Genomic DNA, 8206 nt, shown 5'->3' with positions numbered 1-8206 from the left:
ACAGTCATTTACTTTGTTTCTTGTAGTGTATGTTGTTTATATAATTAAGCCTTAGGTAGAATAAGAAAGTGAGCATTTCATACAAATGTTACTGCATCGTTTTGTCGGATGGATATACTGCACTCCCAAGGTCGTGCAGTATTCCATCAAAAAACTCGTTCATATTTTCCCATACAAATGCAGTACCTATAAAGAGAGAGAGAGAGAGAGAGAGAGAGAGAGAGAGATTCTGATTCTTTATTCACAAGGTTTCATTCAGTTTAGAGGGCGTCACGCTTATGATATTGCTGAAAGACAGGCCCGCCACACTTGGTCATTAGTCTGTGTGAGTTATATCTGTTATATTTATGAATTTGTATCAAAGCGTTATTAGCGATGTTCACTTTTATATTTTTAGTGTTTTAGATCCAATTGCAACCCTTTGTATTTGACGATGGAAACAAGAGTAGTACAACGGTAAGGTGTTACACACACACACACACACACACACACACACACACACACATATATATATATATATATATATATATATATATATATATATATATATATATATATATATATATATATATAGAGAGAGAGAGAGAGAGAGAGAGAGAGAGAGAGAGAGAGAGAAGTTGCTTCTGCTATACATCGTTTTCGTCAGCTATTAATTGTGAAGTAAATTAACTGAATTGCTCATGAATAAGGTTAAGAAAATGTTTTCTATTTTATCAATAGCCATTAATTTGATATGTATGTAGGTACGTAGATAGATAGGTAGGAGATTACTCAGAAGGAAAGATAAAGTTGATATTTCAAATAAAACATAATTCACGTGACAATAAGTCTGAAGACTAATGTACTACAGTATAAAACTCTAATTGATTTTATTCTATAATGTACCATCATTTCTATCCTGCAAAGATAACGTCTTAAAATATTTCACACTATTTTCAGATCATCAGGAAGAATAAGAACCTTTGCATTTTTAATAGTACTGTGCAGTATCCTTCAAGTGTTCGGACCAGTCAGTGGTCAGTGGGCCCAGACCTTAGGATGGGGAGGGGCAGGTTACGGTAAAAGATCATTAACATGGATGGATCTAAAAAGAGAAAGTCCCGTCAACCACAGGCTTATTAAAATACTCCTTGATATATTACAGGTAAATCATGTAAAACTTACTTCTTTGTTTGTTTGCTTTGTTTTAGGCTTATTTAACGATGTTGCAAACTGAAAGCAAGCTGAGCTTAGATGATTTGCAAAATAATTGCTTCCTACAGGCAACACTGTACAGAAAAGAGTGATAAATATCAATGGAGACATAAGGTTAAGCTTCGAATGTTACAATTTTTTGTATTATTTTTGTAAAAAAGACACAGTCCATGTGAGCATAGCTCCTTTTGATTTTAATATACACATTGGCCAGAAATATCTATAAACTGGTATACAAAAAAAGTTTCTAACCGTAGGGTGATTGTTAAAATGCTTGCCACTGACACTGTATTTATTCATGTTTCAAAATATCCGTTAGCATATGAATAACACAATGAAGATCAAAGAATGATTCACACAATTAATATTATATCCCAAAACATAATCCTTTATGTGTTCCCATTATTCTAAAATCATCAAGACTAGAGTAATTTATGTGATTTAATATATGAAGTATTAGTATTACAACTAGCTGCTTATATTTGGCTGATGAAAGAAGAAATTTTTCTTTGCACGGGAGAATGTGTATACTTTAATGAAATGCTTGAAACAGTAATTTGTCAGTCTGTTGCAGGTATATTCTATCAAAATGTTGCCGTTCATACAAAGTTTTTTTCTGCGTAACGTTTGTTACGGTCCTCTTTCTACAGCTGACTGAACTGGAAAACAATGTGATTAAAAAGAAGCTAACTACAGGCTTTTGACGATTCAGAGATAGCAAATCCAAGGTACATATAACTTTTATCTTATACAATAAACACACACACACACACACACACACGTCTATCTATCTATCTATCTATCTATCTATCTATCTATCTATCTATCTATCTATCTATCTATCACACTCTTCCTCTATGTATGTATGTGTGTATGTATGTATGTATGTATGTATGTATGTATGTCCTAATCACTTGTTCCCTTTTGGCGTGATATTGAATCAATAACAATTCAGACCTGCAAATACAGGGCACCTGGGACAAACGTAACCTTGCCTGCCTAGATAAAAAGCTACAACAATTTAGATTTTCTCCGTGTAATAACGTATCAGATATCTGATACGTACATCGTGATTGCGCCGAAATTTATATAAAGTGTCACTGTAAATGCTGTCACCATTAAGAAAACGACGGTTAGGTGTGAAAAGGCAACACTATTCCTAATATTTACCCACTTCACTAGCAATCTTACATCGGGTATCTGTGCAACCGAATGAAGTTGTTTTCTGTGCGACATATTCTAGACTTGCAACGATCAAGCAAATTAGGCAAAGGCTATTTATAATTGGCGCATACCGAATGTTAATTGATATTGTACTTCAGCGTTTGTTTAGGGTAGAAAAAAAGCATTCAGATTTATTTGAATCTGCATCTACTCGGTCCAGAGATAATGTTTAGTACATGTTTACTCGGCTCAGAACATCTTTACCCAATCAGGACGAGAGGAAGGGCGGTTTTCTTGAACCCTAGTTTAAAGTGGACTGCCATACTGATATCTTCTTTAATCACTCTTCGCGCAAGAAGACATGAAAACTCACTATATATTATTTGAAGTGGCACTGAAAAAGTGAATCAAGCTGAGTGAAGAGCGAACTAAACGCACGAGTGAAAAACTGTTTCGTGCGAACGAATTTATTTTTTTAATAAATACTTTTGCAAACTACCGAAGACTGGTTAAACGGTGTAAGCAGCTGACGAGCAAGGATATATTTACTTCGTAAATTTAGAAAAGATTTTTTTTATTATTATTTCGCTTACATACTTTTAACGAACCGAGGTAACTGATTTTTCTTCTTATGTCATTCATATATATATATATATATATATATATATATATATATATATATATATATATATATAAATTATAAAATAAACAACACCAACACGTAGAATGTGTGACCGGTTTCGCTTTAATGCTTCATCAGACTGAATTCAAACTGAATTCAATATCATTGCTTACGTCATTAAACATGTTGTTTCTAAGTGATCAATGAAATAAACAATGATATAAACAAGATGACGTCATAGCTTACATTTTTAACGTAATTATCTAATACTTTAACGAATAATTTACATGGAGATGTGCATATACAGCAAAGATTAATTATATCTTAATACATAAATATATATATAAAACTGGATCTTAAAGATACATATATCTCTACTGAAAACTATATATACGATTTATCAACAAATAGAGATAAACAGTTTCAGTAATATTAGTATTATGTATAATACATGCTTATTAGAAGAAAAGAAAACAAATTACACAAAAAAAAAAAATAATTACAAAGATAAATGTAATCAACATATACACTAGTATAATCTTTATAGCTGTTAAAGTGGTTATCAGAACTCAATTTATTTAATAAAAATATAATAAAAATATGGTGTGCATTACGGTTACTATCAAGTACTTTATAAATAATTAATCATATTATATTGATAATTAATTACAAATTCAATTTCATTTTTAAAGAATTAGTAAACTTATTTTTATGTTATTAGATTATACTTTTACCAATTAAGATTTTATATATATATGCACACAAGTCTCCTTACGAAACCCTTATCTTATGTCACGTGTTTAGGCTCGAATAAATAGTAACAGTAGAAAAAGTGAAAACAACAGGTTTTTGAAGAAATACAATATTTTATTTCCATGGAAAAATTCTCTAAAAGTAAAAAATACGAACTTACTGTTTATAGAATCAAATCCAAAAAATAATCCAAAACAATCCAAGAATAAAATTTGAGTAGTACTAATAACAAAATGTTCTACTGATTTCACGTCCGAATTCCGACGAAGAATCAAAGATGGAAGACGAAATCTGTAGTGTTGAAGTCTATCGTTCCTTGTAGAAACAAGAATTATCACTCTGGTTTCTGATAGCTGAACAAATGTTTGTAAAAAGCTGTTTTGTTTCGCAATATTATATGAGCACACGTATTTTCCAGAAAAATAGCAGATTTAATCTTTTTTAATCCAAGTAATTTGACATAACTCCAAACCAAGTAATTTGAAATAACTCCAAACAGCACAAAACACAATTAACAGTTTAACAGGCCAGCTTCTACTGAGATTAATTCTCTAAAAAATGGGTTATATCGTATTCTTAACGTAAACAAGGGGTCACGTGATCATCTTCTCGAAGGTTATAGAAGGCAAGTACTTTTTACAGATCATGTTTACCCAGTATGTCCCTGACGAAAACCAATCATTTTACTCTAAGAAACAAACAAATAAAAAGAAATGGTTTACTTCTTAAAGACAAAGTCCCATCATGACCTCGAAAACAACCAATCATTTCAAAATAATATAGAACTTGTTTACTACGGTTGCTGCAAAATTTGAAACATGGTCAGGATTTAGATCAACACCTGGTGTTTATAAACTTACATTGAAGGTCAAACTATTTTCTGAAAAAAGTATCATCTCTAGTGAATAAATTTACATTACAATATTATGTAATGAAAAATAAATTTTTTAAAACTGACAAACACTTAAATTGAAATAAATCTATTTTAAATCAGATGCAAGAAAATAAAATATACATAACATTTGATGCTATTTTTTCCGACATGAATATCTGTGCTTTGTAATACTGAGCAATTCCCTCATGAGAGAGGACACCTGGCTGTGTTTGGAATAAGAATAGAGCAAGCATAATAACTAAGGACATGCTGAGGAAGGTTGATTGGCATGATGTATATAAGTATATATTTGGGTTAGCTATGGCCTCAAAGTCAAGGATAGCCCGGATGCCTAGGGACTTTCAAGTTACACTAGCACTTTCACTAATCTATCGACTTTTTAAACTTATGTTTTGAACATTAATACGTTTATATTTTATGCAAAATGTGTAATGACAAATATGGGCCCCATTTGTCCGAGTTAAGAAAAAGGTTTAGGTTTACCAAAGGCGTCTTTGTTTTTTTTTATTATATCACCGGTGATTAGTCCGAAATATAATTTCAAACAAATTGCTTTGCTCATCTCAATGTGTTCAAATAAAACACAGAATAGAAATAAAAACCAGAAAGTACCAGATTAAATAAAATAAAACCCATAAAATAACAAATCAAAGAAAACAAAAACCAGAAAGTACCAGACTAAATAAAATAAAAGCCATAAAATAACAAATCAATTAAAACAAAAACCAGAAGATCCAGATTAAATAAAATAAAGACTTGATTTATTTTGTTTCCAAATGCTCGTTTTAGTGGAGATTAGTGTGCGATTGAGTGCCTCAGACTAAGAATATAAATAGTTATATATCGGTCTAATAAAACACCTAAAATAAAATATAATAAAGGAATTGCCGTCCTTACTCGTAATTTACTTTTTACAAGTATATTTTCCTTTCTGTTTCGCTATAGTTACAATGTCGATTTCGGGAAATGAACTATCACTTTATAAATGCAATGAGATGGGATTTGAGTCGTGTGTATAGTGATACATTTCGTAATTCTCCTTTTTTTTCTTTTATATTCATTAATGTATCGTTCGTTCATTTGTTTGTTCACTTATTAATTCTTACTCTTTTATTTACCAACTTATCGGCATCCTTTTCTATTTCTTCGTCTGTTTCTTTGTGCATTACTTTTAATGACACAGCTGACTGTTGATACTGAAAGCTGAATTAATTAGAACGGTAACATCAGTATAAATAAGAATTTAGAAAGAAATCGTCAGAAATATATTAAAGCACAAAATTTATAATTAAATTGATACGATCACGGCCGGAATATTACTGAAAATTATTTGAATTTTTGGCGTAGAGCAAAATATGTCCAGATAATTAGAGGATCTAAAATTATTTGCTAGATACCTGTACACATAATACTCTCTCTCTGCACACACACACACACACACACACACACACACACACACACACACACACACACTGCCTTTCATGGACAAATATGTTTTATAATTCGACAATGCAAAAACGATCTCAATATTTGTCTTAAATTTTTTTCTTCTTCTGTATATAAGAATATCTTTTTAGTAATAAAATTAATTTATCGAGAAGAATTATAATTGTTTTGTTTAGGTAGTAAGACTATTTAGAAGTCATTGCAACTTTTGACAAATTCATTTCATTTTATTATAATTTCTTTATCTTTTAATAATCAGCAAAATATTCTTTCTTATGAATGGAGATTTGTTTCCTAATGTATTTTATGGTCACATGACTGATAAAGTGTTTCTTTTGAAGCATATGGATGGCATCATGAACCAAACGTTTTTAGTAAATTAGCAAGTATTGACTCATATGAAATAATAGTGACAATAACCTAATCAGCAGTAATTGGCACTGATGTTAGTGCAACCTTTGTAACCTACAAATTTTGAACAATTTTACAATGCAGTATTCAAGAACTTTGCAAATCATTGATTTATGTGCCATGGGCCAGTGACCTGTATTACAAATAATAATAATAATAATAATAATAATAATAATGATAACAAAACTAACAATAACAATATAACAATAACAACAACAATACTACTACTACTAATTATTATTATTATTATTATTATCATTTATTATTATTATATTAGATAGATGCCAGAAATGTTCGGACAGTGTGAATACGATTCTAGAAGAGGATGGAATTTCGATGACACCATTGGTACATATTAACTACATATGAATACAACATAATAATTAAATTATCTTAATTATTTTACATATACAAAAATCCAGGACATATGGAATATTATGACGCGAACAGATTTTCTGTCATATGTTTTCTGTGAGGTGGTGCCTATGTATTCTAATCCCTAAGTGAAGAAGTTTAAAATTAAAGTTTAGGTGCATATCTCTTTTCTTCCGGACGGAAGTACCTCCACCACAATCAGAACCTCTCTAAAAAAATCGCAATATGTTTTTCTTCTCCACGTTGGATCAACGTATCATGATCATACCGCCTACAGATGTAATTTCCAAGAGAAAGGACTGTATTCCTTGTGACATTAGTGAAATGGTAAAATGACGATTCCATGGAATAACTAATTTATTTTGGACAAAGTATGCTGTTTAATATATATCCTTCATCAAGATCAATAAATTGTTTCATCCTAGTTCTTTTGTTGTTTTCTTTTCTTATTTGACTATTTTCACTTATTCTGGTTGCAGAGTATGTCACCATTTGTATTAGAAGAGGAATGGTTCTATCGAGAAAATGTTGGACATAACATACTTCCAAGTGACAATATAACATGCCCTTGTGACACAATAACAGGTCATAGTGTCATAATAACACGCCCTAGTTATATATGTCGTAGTCAGTTATGTCCACAACAGTGCAAGCATGCGTTCAATGTACTTCAGAAATGTTTATTACGAGACTGGTATATGAACCAGTAACACTAATGACTCCATCCCTACGTAGATTAAAAACAATTAAAATAAGAAACAAACTTTCTTTCGGTTGTTTCACCACTTGACCAGTTTCATACAAATTAAAATAATTTCATCTGCCTCGAGACAAATATAATTAATGAGTGTAATTGATCAAAACAAAAGAACCACATTTCCGAAGAAATAACTAGATGGCTATAACGAGAACTATAATCGAAGAATAAGGCAAATTAGCTTTGATGAAAGCTGTGCTCTTGAGCTTTATACTACCTCGGTTTGTCGGCTGTATTGCTTAGAGAATGGATTTGATATAGCGCCATCTGTAGCAGTGCTTATGTCTTGCTTCATATAGCGGATGAACATTCTTCTATAAGAAACGAAGTTGTCAATATTAATTGCAAGAAATGGCTGCAGAAATAACCAACTAACTAACTAACAAACTAACATACTAACTAACTAACTAACTAACTAACTAACTAACTAAATAAATAAATAAACAAATAAATAATAATAATAATAATAATAATAATAATAATAGTAATAATAACAATAATATTAATATTAATAACTAAACGTCACTGGATGTGATCGAGGCTCAGAAAATTGACAGGAAAGAAACCGAAATACGGTGGATGAAAAAAT

General features: G+C 30.7%; 1 long non-coding RNA gene across 1 annotated transcript; it reads left to right on the top strand.

Moving 5' to 3' along the window:
- The first annotated feature begins 401 nt into the window (after positions 1–401).
- Positions 402–7284, top strand: LOC149794628 (uncharacterized). The gene is made up of 4 exons (XR_016422049.1): positions 402–456; positions 940–1144; positions 1845–1922; positions 6763–7284. It is a non-coding gene; the product is annotated as an uncharacterized LOC149794628 (long non-coding RNA).
- The last annotated feature ends 922 nt before the right edge of the window (positions 7285–8206 follow it).

This window comes from Sinohyriopsis cumingii, chromosome 7, assembly GCF_028554795.1.
Source record: "Sinohyriopsis cumingii isolate HCF-2022 chromosome 7, ASM2855479v2, whole genome shotgun sequence".
In the NCBI taxonomy this organism is placed as follows: Eukaryota; Metazoa; Mollusca; class Bivalvia; order Unionida; family Unionidae; genus Sinohyriopsis; species Sinohyriopsis cumingii.
The sequence above is the reverse complement of the archived record's forward strand: the minus strand, read 5'-3'. Positions and strand labels throughout refer to the sequence as shown.